Genomic DNA, 12,810 nt, shown 5'->3' on the forward strand with positions numbered 1-12,810 from the left:
CGCGCGCGTCTCCGAATTCCGTCCCCGTCCCGTTGAGGGATCCCCGCGGGATCCTCTCCGCGTAAGCGGATCGATCGGCTGGGAGGGGAATCGCAATCGCGAGAATCCTTTTTTTCTTTCTCTTCTTCGTTCGCTCCCTTGATCGACGACGAGTGCCGAGATTCATCGAAGCGCACGTACTCGTGCACGTGTCGCATCCAGGTGGACGCACGCCGGGCGAGCAAGTAATCGCGGGTGAGAAGAACCGTGGATACACCAAGAGCGGGCCCTCCTGGACTGTAAAAGTGAAAATTTGTCCTTCATTCTTGTTTATTGGACTTGGTATCGAACTGACTCCCGTCGGTGATAACTTTGGTAATTAGGCGAGAACAAGCAGCCTTCGCGGGATAGCGCGACGATTATTCGTCGCGGCAAGGTGAGTCCTGATTCCAGTCTCGAGGGTCAAGAGCGGTCAGACCTCTCGTGCGGCGACGACCGAGACCGTCTCTGCGAATTCAGAGTCTTAGGATTATGAAACTTGATAACATCTAAAGGTTTTCAACGGCCGAGCTCTAACTTTGATTACGAAAGATTACGCGCCGCTTTCTTTTCGATCTTTTGATAATTTTCACTTTTTAATTAGTAGTACTCAATGGATTTTACTAGAAAGTTTTTATTTCAACAACATATAGTTACATTTTATGTTCTTCGAAATTAGGGAAATTAGTCTCATTACCGATTATTCATAAAATTTCACTTTTACGAGCAGATCTCATTAAATGTTCTACTTCAATGATGTAATATTATTGTATAATGAAACACACGGTCCGAGATGGAAGTAGAAATATAATTTTAGAGTATCAAAAGAAAATCAGTAGGAAATTAGAGAAATACGTGTGATAATTAAAATTAATTAAATCTATTTAAACACATTCTCAGCTGTGAAATTTGTTTCTCCGTTTGATCAGTGTGATAAATCGGATTGATCGTCGTACTCAGATTAGCATTTCGTTCGCAGAACACGTTGTCTAACCTGCCGTATAAATTACCCGGAGATACTCATTTGTACAAATAACGTGAGGCCTTTCTTTCATCGTCGAAAAAAAGAGGAAGAAAAACAACATCTATCTTCGCGCTTCCGCCACGCGGTTTACAATAACGCAACGATAATAGCGTTAATAATGGTAAGCCGTGCAGGGGTCTTCATTAATGCTAGTCGACGAGAGATGGTCCTTTGAAAGCCTGAGAACCCGGATGATTTACCGCGTGGTCTCGTCACGACGAGACCGTCCCGACGATTTATTCGGCGGAGGTCGATGGTCTCTTTTTCCGCACGAATCGACAAGAGGCCTGCCGCGACCTCGACCTCGGGAAATAACGCGGAATTACCATCCCGGATGGTTGAAGCAGCCGGGGATAATGTAACGTGGGACCTCGAGGCCAGAGAGATGATCGCCTACAGTATAGTTGCAACAATTCTCGCTAATGTGTTGCATTAATCGCAAACTGTTCTTCTTCTCTCTTTCTTTGTCTTTCTTTCTCACTTTGCTCCCAGGACGAATCATGCCACGTAATACGAAACCTTTTTTGTTTTAATTACAATGCGTATTAGACCGACGAGAATAAATCAATTAAGAGAAATAAATCTATTTTCGGTCAAAGCGAATTTTAGTGTTTAAACATTTTAGAGTAAATTTTTATATTTAAGATATTAATTAGTATAAATAAATCATTAAATTGTTTATCAATTTCATATGTAATATTACCGATATGTATATATGTAAAATTTATGATAAATCCCTTTTAAGTGGATATCGTGTAAGTAACGTAAAAGAGCATCTTAAACGTAAGCATACAAAACTTGTGGATGCTTATGTTTAAAATGATCTTTTATGTTACTTACTAAATATCCACTGAGAAAAGGAAATTATTACAAATTTTACATATATACGTATTCTATTACTTTGTGGATGCTTACGTTTAAGATGATCCCTTTATGTTGGGACCTACAGTTTAACGTAGATTTCGAACGACGATTTATTAGAGAAGTGCTCTTGGCAAGGATACTCTCTCAGTGGTTTGCCATTGCCTTCCGAGAGGAGCTACGAGCGTTCGAAAATATTTTTCGGTTCTGCCTGGAATCGAACCCGGGATGATCTCTGGCATAGCACTATAGCAATCTCATGCGCTGCCTGCTACGCCACGCATTCTAATAGTTCTGTTCATGATTGCTTCAACATCAAAAAAAATTTCGACGTACGTTTTACAAAATTGGATGTGTACATAAATAAGAAAATAGATTTATTTCTCTTACTTAATTGATTTTTTGTTATATTACAAAAATTTCATATTGTTTAATCTTGCCATCCTAGCTGAAAATTATTCTATTCAGACAAATAATTTTTGGATCAATAATTTTGGCACTGTCAGATTGGGACGCTGATTTTGAGAGGGAGAGGCGAAAAATTATGACTGCACCAGCATAACACTCTCCGATTGATTCGCGTTCGAATTTTGGCAACGTAAGCGCGGCTTCTTCTCACAACTGCAGTCTCGACGCGATCACAAGCATTTCGTTTTTACGATCCGCGACTCGCGTCGGCTTTCCGTGTTTAACGCGCATTGCAATTAAAGTCGCAACTTGTCTTCAGCGACATGGCGACGGCGTGTCCCGAGGAAGGCAACCGCGAGCGCAGTCATTAACTTCCGACACAATGCCGGGTAATTAAACTGGTTTGTGTGTCCCCGCTCGCGAGAAACTCGCTCAATCTAATTTCCATGGCAATCTACTTAATTATCTTGACGGTTTTCGGACCTTTGGTCGCGTTCACCGATTAAAAGGTCTACCTCGGGAAAGCGACTTTTTCGTCGTGCACAATGCTGCGGCATTTAACCGTCGATCGCGTGGGGTATGAAAGCGAACGCCAGGTCGATGTTTCACACAGAATGCTTCGGTAATACGATATATATATCGTAAAGGACGTTTAAGTAGAAAATAACATCCTGAAGAAAGGTCGCCTGAACCTTCTTCTTACATAAACGGCGCTTTCCCCCCTTGGAGAGCTTTTAAAAGACTATCTAACTTTCACAATAATAAACAAGAATAACCTTTAGACGACAGATATCAATTTGAAAAATCTTACAGCTTTACACTTGAGTGAGATTTGTCATAATTCATTGTTTTATTGTATTTCTTATCTCAAAATATGACTTTAACGGCTTTCTCGTATTTTTACTATTTGTCCTGTAAATAGTAAAAATAACAAGAGATTTAGGACTACTCTTTTTTCGCGGTATCGTTAATCGTTTCGAACTTTATGACCCGTGCGTTTAGCATTCAGCATAGAAAACTTGCTGTTCACGTAGCTCTGTAAAATCGCTCGCATGGGAGTCACAAAAGTGGCACACACAAGCAGGTGAAAAACACATAAACGCCGCACCTGTGCGGGTACGCATTCAATGCGGTATTAATTGACGGTATTTAGCGCCCATATATTATCGTGACACAAATAAATTCTATACTGGGACGGTGGCGTACAATGCGTACATCGATTCCCGTTTCAATGATAACAGCTGTAAGAAACGGCTGGCCAAACTCGTTCCTATTATCGTTTAATAATAATCTCCGATTTGTCTTCGGGAACGGGATTAGACTAGAACGAACGGGTAAAAAACTGTACGTGAAAATTGCGTAACGCCTGATTCATGCGAATCAAACGTAAATCCATGTACCGTTTGACGTCTTTTACGAAAGACTGGTAACGCCAAGTACAACGTGCGAGCTTGTATTTTTATCAATATTTTTTGATATATGTAGAGTGATTAAAATCAGAATAGCGATTAATACGTGAGAAACTTTTGCTCCTGTTCACTCACCACTATTGTCAGATTGCGATGCCAGAAGCGAGAAAACACGCAATAAAAATTCTTGTAAATTAGAATAGAAATATTTTCCAATAAAACAACATTTGCAATTCATAAAATAGACTTAAAATATATTGAAAACTATTTTTTGTTTCGGGAGAAATTAAATCATATTTATTTCTATGTATTAATTTAACAGTTTCTCGTAGCCGAACATCGCTTATTTTATTTTTGATTACGCACACTTTATTTCAAAATATATGATTACATTTATTTAACAAATATAAAGAGTTTTTAATAAATTTTACAAATCGGTTCTATCGATTGTAAGAATTGTTTTGTTGATACACGTTTCTGTATTAATATATTTTGCAAGAAATTTTGTTATATTTACAAGTTATATTTTCTCACTTCTGACGTCAATTTGAGATAGTAATGGCAAGTGAATTAATTGCAGCGTATTGCTTCACATACGGTGTAAAAGAAAACTATAAGTATTCGATACGCGTTTCTCAATGACGCATAGAATTTCCCAGTTATTAAACAAAAAAAAAATATAATCATTTTGTCATAAATAATTACTTCAGAAATGTAATGAAATGAAACAAAAAATTGTGCCTACGTTGCGAGATTAATTGCCATACTCTGCAATTATCGGACGCGTGTGCTGCGAGATATAGCAAACAGGTACAGGTGTGGAAAACGGGTTATCTTCGCGAGACAAGTTCGAAAACGATATGCGCGATCGTCCGTGGACGCGAAGTCGATCGTTAAGTAAGTCGACGGCCAGTCGAGTCGCCGTAAAGATTAGCGCGCGCAGCACAGCCGCTAAATGCGAACGTGGCGGCGCAAAAGAAGATTACGGCTCGCCCTGAGTACATCGTTACGCCGAGGCCTTTTATGCCCGGCTCAAATCGCCATTTAGGTACTGTTTACAACGATTCCCGAGCTACGGTCGGACTACGACCGCGAAATGGACTTCTCCTCGCGTAATACGGTCGCGCGGGATCCAAGGTTGAAAATAAGCCCCGGCTCCAAGTTATTCAATCCCATAAATCCTTTAACTTAGCGATTTAGATCCCGGTAGTATAGACCCGGTATTTCGCGATAATTCGAAAATTGTCGTGAATTAATTCGACATCTTGTAAGATCACGTTGTAGACGATGTCTCGCGGGAGTTCTGCGACCATAGCGATATCGCGTCAAACGCGTTTCTCGAGTCGATTTATCTTGTTCCACTCGGATTCGTTTCGCCCGACAGTTTGAATGCTTCATTAAGACTTAGTAAAAGCATCAAATGTATTTTTTGATACGCGACTGGACCTGATAAAGCCGGCGAGGTGCCGCGGTCCCAGCGACCTTCACGAACGATCGGTTCTTGTCGCGCCCGCACACGCAGTTACGTTCGCCGAGTATTCTCGATGTATTTATAGTCGACCTTTACTCTTACTCGGATCTTTTATATATCCCGAAGGAAAGTTGGACGGTAAAAGCCCATTTTACGGGCGCGACCGACGAGTGCATCGAGCGCGTAATTGATCGATAGCTAACTATCTTTCCCAAGAGCGTTACGTGGCGTGGCAGAGACGATGGAAGAGAAAATTATCGATTCGCGCGCGTTTACCGTCTCTCCTCTCTCGTGAAAAAAGAAACACATCCGGCGCGCGATATGTATCTCTAGCTTCAAAAAAATCGATTGTCTCGTACGATTTCGAAACAATCCAGAGAACGGTATGTCCAAAATACGAACATAAAACCTCTTAAAGACGCCATTAAGGGCGATATTCATAGTCAGATCTTATATTCAAGATCGTCTCAAGTACAGTCTTAAGAAGTAACGAGCCAATTAGAGAACCGTATTAGCGTCTCTTAAGACGTTACTTAAGACAGTCTTGAAATAAGAACCGACTATGAATATACGACACTTTTAAAAATCGTACATTGTAAGATGTTTTAAAGATGTTCTTTTATAACGGCCTCTACATTTTCATATCCAAACTCTCACTTTACGCGACGTTATATTAGATAATGTTAATTGCAAATTCGAAATGCAGAGGTGGCGAAATTAGTCGCGCTATGTGCAATCCGATTTCTTCAATTTCGCGAGTTAATTCATTTTTATGTAACATCCTCGAAAAATCGTTATCTATCGCGACTTTCCCGTTCGCTGACCTTACGATGACGTGGGCCGAGGGAAGGAGAAAGAAAGAGAGTTCCTCAACCTATTCCCGGTGGTAACAAGGCTAATGGAAGAACGATCGTGTTGGTCGGCTTTTCGAAGTGCCGCGTACACAGGTAATTTCTCCTACGCTAGATTCCGCGGGAAAAACAAGACCGTAGGAAGAGGCACGATCCCAGCCGCAACGTACTCACTTGTCACTTACTCAGCAGACTATCCGACGCATTAAGTGCGGCAAAGATTTGAACATAGTGTTTCACTCTTACAATTGGAACTTTCCAAGTAAATCCAAGTTTCCACACACACGTCGGTAGATTTAGTAAATAGAAATTATCTGTCATCTCCTCAAGATTTTTCTCACGGAATTTGTATTACTTAAAATGGGCAGAAGAAAGCTGAAAAAAAAAAGAATAATAATATTAATAATTACTATATATAACTATTACATAATTATTTAAAATATCTCTAAATAATATTTGAAATGTTTCTCAGTATTATTTAAAATTTTGACAGAAAACTTATTTTGAAGAGACTAATAATTAAATTGTTAATATACAACACAAGCATATGCTTGATAACATATCCTACAAAAGATAAGAGTATTTCGAACGGACGTAAGAACTGTTATATTCGCGTTCGATGGAGCGTGTCGGTGCTTCAATTAATCTCCATGCAGTTCCTCGTAAATGTGACACCGCTAGCGATCTATCGCTATCTCGTTGCTTTAGAGACATCGACCGTTTATGGTCAAGCTAGAGACAAGCAGCGAGGAAACTCTGACGCGCGATTCAGAAAGCGGAGGTCGAACAGCCTAGAAAGATGGCACACACTCGGTCGATCGTCGTCGATCGACCACGCGCGCAGCGGGGGATTTTCTAAAGTGATTAGAAATAATTGCGTCGACGCCAGCCCGTAGGCTGGAAAAGTAAGGACGTACGACAAGTCGGTGCGCGCCCGCGGATCGCCGGGTCTTAATTAATTGACTCGCGACTCCCGTCCTCGACCGACAGACAGAGAGGAAAGACGGGAGAAAGAAGGACCGTCGAAGCGACCGGAAGTAAAAGTACACACGGGAATCATCGGTCCTTGGGATCTACTAATAACGACGCGCAATTTGACCCCCCGGCTTACGGTGTCGTTAATGAGAGATCGTTTCCGACAAGTCGCGTCGATGTGCGCGATTTCGCCGGAATAATTTTGCAGAGGAGAGATATAAGATATGACGGATCTGCGAAAAGAGGCGCGTGGTGAGAACGCCGTGAACTGTTTCGAAGATCGATTTGACAGGTCCAAACAGTGATAAGTCGGATAGGCTGGTATTCATAGCTGATGCTTATATTTAAGATGGTCTAAAATTATTTGAGGTTTTTGGCAAGTCCCTTACTTACACAATCTGGATTTTAATTATTAGACGGTGTAGTTAACTGTACTTCTTAAGTACAGTTTTGAGATGTCATAAGCCAATTACAGAGTCGTATTAACATCGAAAGATATTACTTGAGACAATCTTAAAATAAGAACGGAACATCGGCCACAGTGTCTTCAAATTAACGAGGATCTCAATTCAGCGGATCTCCATGTCGAACTTGACCGATGTAAGAGATTTACACTTTCCTCCAATTAAAAGTAAGACGTGCTACATTTGCCGTGCGTGAATCTTAAAACGCTAACTCTTTTCCGCGTCGATGTCGAAGCTGATAAAGAGGAACGTCTGTGTCTGCAAATTACATATTCCGTAAAAGCGAAGAGATAGCGGAATGGTAAAACGGATCAGGCCGTTCGCCTGGTCGACTCCGTGATCGCGCGTTTTCTATATAAACCGATTAGGAATAATTATACTGGAGGCCGGCATCGACGGCTGGAAAAGCGAGGATGTCCGCTCTCGCGTCGTTCACGCCGATTTTATTAATGCGCACCGTCCGATCGGCAGGTGGTGAAAATAGTCCTAATTAATACTCCGCGGTACACACGCGGAGTCCGTTAATCGTCCCAACGTTATTAATGATACAGACTTATCGATCATAGACTTTGCGCTGCGCCGGTGCTACTTACGTACCGCTTAGATACGACGTTGATATGAAATTATAATGCTCCCGGCCTGAGTCCGACTGCTTTATCGGCGGTCCGAATTAAATTCCGCAAATGGGACGGGCGCGTAAAACGCACACGACGTTTACCATAATGCAAATCACGGGCGCACGCCTTTATCGCCCGTTATTTACCGTCTCCGCTTCGCGGCTTTCGCGAGGGGAAACGCGAGATAAATTTTCAATCTACGTGCTACGTAATGACAGTAATCAGTCTCCCACTCACCTCGGCGGTTTCTCGCGGTTCTTTGGACGAAGAGACCGCCTGCGAAATTGACGAACGCGCTCGCGTCCGCGAGCGATTTGGATAGATTTGAAAGTTTCAATTAAAAGGATCCCCCTCCCCCCCCACTCTCAGGAGATAACGCGCGCGCCGGGAATTTCTCTGAGATGGATCACGTATTTGATTATGGTTCACACGCGCGTACACAGTTGGAAAATTTGTATTAAATTTAACACATTTCACATGTCCCAAATAATCCACTCAAATTTGTGGGTTAATTTAACGGAAAATGAATACGTTGGAAAGTAATGCAAATATTATGTAAAAAAATTCACACAAAAAATGTAACCCTGATACAATTTGTGAATAATCCTATTTCTTCATTAAAATTAACATTTACATAATATGTTAAATTAACTCATTTCGTTCATTCATGTAAATTTTAAGATTATTTACGTTCTTTAAAAAACATTATTTTTGTGTTATTAAGTTAATGTAGAACATTAATTTATAAAATATTCAAATAATATTATCACATTATGTTAAATTACAATTATATTATGTTAAATTAACACTTATAGATATACTAAAAATTCGACCGAAAATTTTGAGGGGGAACTTGAGTGGACCGTTTCTAATAGAAATACAAAATGTTTTTTTACTGTGTACGACACGAGTGGTCGCCGCAAGCGTTTCTTCTCGTGCACACGTCGCAGAATCGTGCCTGCGACAAAAGTGGAACGAGGCTCCCGACGTGCGCCTCTTCGCTTCGATACGGCATTCCCGTCGCGCGATCCCACCTACAAACTATTTTACGAGTTGATAATGACACAATCTCCGCCGCCCACTTTTTCATTATTTCTCTCACCTTTGGATGATGTAGGGATACGCGACGTGCGGCAGCAGGACGCCTTCAGAATCGGTGACGCGCGAAGGCACGCGACTCCGCTTCATACGTTTCGAAATTTCCGAGAGAGGCGCGAGATTCCTCTCTACCCAATCATCTCACGTGTCTCTACCCTCGGTAGACAATGAAAACGATTTTCTTAACACCGAAGATAATTGGCTGACGATAATTACAATTGGACGACAATTAGACACGGCGGATTTAGCTGCGCGCAACCGAAATTGCGCGCATCGTTGGAGAGAAGGTCTCTCTCGCGCGAAAGCTGTAAATGTCAATTTGACGGGCAGAACTTGTTCGATTAGCGGCGTATCGAAAGGCACGAATTTGCAGAACCGCCGAGGGTGTTGGTCACGGCTAATTCTCGCCGTAGTAACGAACTTGCTGAATTTACACGGCAACTTGCAATTTAGTGACTTTCTCGAGTGTACGTCATTACTCTATCGATCGTACGTCAAGCTAGAAACACAGACGCTTACTTGCAATCTCGCTCAGGTAAAACGCTTGCTCGCTTCGTTGTTTCATGTGTATGGAAACTATGGAAAGTGCGAGTTATATATCTTGACTTTACGTTACGATAATGTATGCAAGGGACACGTCGCTCGGCCGAAGACTTTCGAGCGTCCTAGCGGGAAGGAATTTCTATTATGTGCAACGTTAATGAGCGCAATTCGTTTGTGTGTGGCATACGAGTAAGCCACTCACGATCGTTCAACGAGGTTAATATTTCAAGCAAGACTGAATCAGGCCTATATTTTTACAAGATACACGAAGTCGTGTTACAAGTTGTGCAAAATATAGAACGTCTCCGATGTCAGTTTGATTTTCAAACATTCCTGTAGTTTAAAAACTAATTATATTTCTAATAATTAATAATAATCAATTAATTGTATTTTATATTATAAATTAATTGTACCGTTACTCTTTAGAAAATATATTGAAAATTATTTCAATTAATTAATTAATTAAATGATTACGACACATTCCATGGAGAGAAAATGAAATCTATCCTAGTCATATTTTTATATATATGTCTAGAACTCACGTTTCACAGGTGCGAAAAGCAACGGATATTCAAATGTGTAAATTAATAGCGAAATGTTGCAACGACCGCCGCTATTTATATGTCGTTATTAGCGGGTCTGCGTGAATCTCTTCGCCGGATTCTGCCGTTCTGTTCGCTGGACGGGCGTATAACGTTGTATTATTTACGCTCGCATATGCATATGTCATTACACCTTCCACGTAAATTGTTATCTGATTACAGACGGTGAACTTAGACCAGTAGAATTACGTAGTTCACCGATGTAATTACAAAGGTTGGTCAGTACGCGAAACCTACGCCAGTCTGAGAAATGGACGTTACGTTGAAGGGTAATGTTAGTATGCGTTCCGGGATAAAAAATAATAATCGCAGGATGTACGATTATTTTCTAATAACATAGAATTTTCGAAACATTTGAACAATTTATTTTTTTTTTTCAACACGTGTGAAACGTATATCACAGCAATACAAACGTTCAACTTCAGTCTTATATATTTTAAATTATATTTATTAGTCTCCACGAAGATGAAATTAAAATGAAAACGACACGTCCTAAGAATGATATACATTTTTTCCCTTTTGCGTAAATAAATCTTTTCTCACATTTGGAAGAGCCGTGAAGAAATTGAAAGTCGAAATTAAATAAGTCCGAGAGTAGACGTTATCCACCATAAATTTTCTACATCCCCTCGCAGTCGCGCTCGAAAATCTCGCTTGCGAGGCCGCTCGCACACCGCGCCGTGCCGCGAGGAAAGGGTTAATGACGTTCCCACGCCCTTCGTCACGATCATCCACGGGCCGCTTAAAAAAAAGCGAGAGGCTGGGCCCCGCGGCCGGCGCAAGTTCAAGCGCGGAATGAATCTTCTCTCGCAAGACGAATCTCCCTCGCATTCTATTGTGCGGGCGACACTTAAGTGACAAATCGTGTATCGCCGTCGGGAGAAATTCGCGGCGTGTGCCTTATCCTCGCGTATACAATTCGCCTTTACACCCTCAACAATGACGTAAGGGAGAGACGCAGAAATATACGTGGAGACGTGTCTCGCGGCTTCGATCGAAGAATATTTCTACGACAAGTTCGACAAAAGGACCGCGTCGTGCAATTTTTCTTCTACCCCCCCCCCCCCCCCCCCCCCCCCCAGGCGATAGCCGTAAATTTGTCAAAGGTTGTCGTTCCACGCGGCGCGTGAATCACTCGCGCGAATTACCATAACACTGCGGCCGTTGTGTTATATTCGCGGGGATATTTACGAGCCGTTTTGCGACGGATACCAGCGGCTTTATGGCATATCTCCTTATTAAACGTGCACCTTGTACGTTTCCCCTTCAACATTCGGTTGATGTTCGACGCGTAACGTCTCTCGGAGATGGGCAACATTGTGCGACCGAACGGATTGAATCGCGCGCGCGAGAGGAAACACTCGTCGGAATGAACGGAGAATTTCCGTGTAACGAAGTTATAAATCGTCTCTTGCTTGACTTTCTACGAGCCGCGGTTAAAATTGCCACAAATCACGCGCCGAAATTTTACTAGTGGTTTCGTAGAGATTTACGGATTGTTGCCGATGATGTGCCGTGATTCTCGAGAATTGTAAAATGTTTATGTCAGCAGGATCCACCGAATAAATTTGCATTGGAAAAGGCGTAGAGAATATATGCTGTGGCCATGTTGAATATTGTAGTAGGTATGTTGAAATTTTTTTATATATATGACTGAATCTTTTAATCTCCTCCAAATTGTAAAGTCTAAAGGTTTATTATTAAAATTTAAGAGAATCCTGAATCTAAAAACCTTGAAATTCAGAAAGGATGTTTTTTAGGCATCCCAGTGAGAAATAACAATGGACTTGAGTCCATTGTCATTTCTCGTTGGGATGAGCTGAGATTATTAAGATTATTAAGATTTTGATTAAAAGCGGTCCATAGTCCATTCTTATATTCAAGACCGTCTTAAATTCTGTCTTAAATTCTGTCACGAACCAATCAGAGGGCCGCATTAGCGTCTTGAGACATTACTTAAGACAATCTTGAAATAAGAGCCGACTATGAATACCGATCTACGATTTTGATTTTGGGAAAGGAGGAGAGGTATCTTTGAAATCTGAGACTCCAAAAGAGAATCATGGAGTTTCACTTCCGTAATCGCACAATCGATCATCATCTATTTAATGAGCCGCGCTATTATCGCCGGATTAAATGTGATACGTGCATCTCCCTTGAGAACATAATGTCACGAAAGCTACGAACAATAGACGTCGCGTTCGCGGCGTCTAGAAAGTAATTTCGCCGTGAGAATGTTTCCGTTGTTGTTGACCATTCGGAAATATGAGAGGCGTACTTATTATTGTAGGCGACGAAGTATCTCACGACTGTACGTTGGGCATTCGGGGTCGAGGGCGTCTAGCCCTCTCGTGAACTACGATAAGGGCGGGAGCACAGAGTTTTGCATAACGAAAGAAAATGGAGACCAATCAAAGTTCTTTTATTTCCTTCCTTTCCGTAAAATAAAAGCTCTGATTAATTTTCTTA

The 12,810-nt window shown here is 41.4% G+C and overlaps 1 protein-coding gene across 2 annotated transcripts in view; it reads left to right on the forward strand.

The window, feature by feature from the left end:
* Window positions 1-19: 19 nt before the first annotated feature.
* The window catches only part of knockout (Stork-head domain-containing protein knockout), a 77,951-nt gene continuing 65,160 nt past the window's right edge, over window positions 20-12,810 (forward strand). For both annotated transcript variants that reach the window (XM_018506203.1, XM_018506204.1), the window contains exon 1: window positions 20-415. The gene's annotated coding sequence lies outside the window, so the exon portion shown is untranslated. The remainder of the gene's footprint in view (window positions 416-12,810) is intronic.

This window comes from Trachymyrmex cornetzi, unplaced genomic scaffold, assembly GCF_001594075.2.
Source record: "Trachymyrmex cornetzi isolate Tcor2-1 unplaced genomic scaffold, Tcor1.1 scaffold223, whole genome shotgun sequence".
Lineage (NCBI taxonomy): Eukaryota > Metazoa > Arthropoda > Insecta > Hymenoptera > Formicidae > Trachymyrmex > Trachymyrmex cornetzi.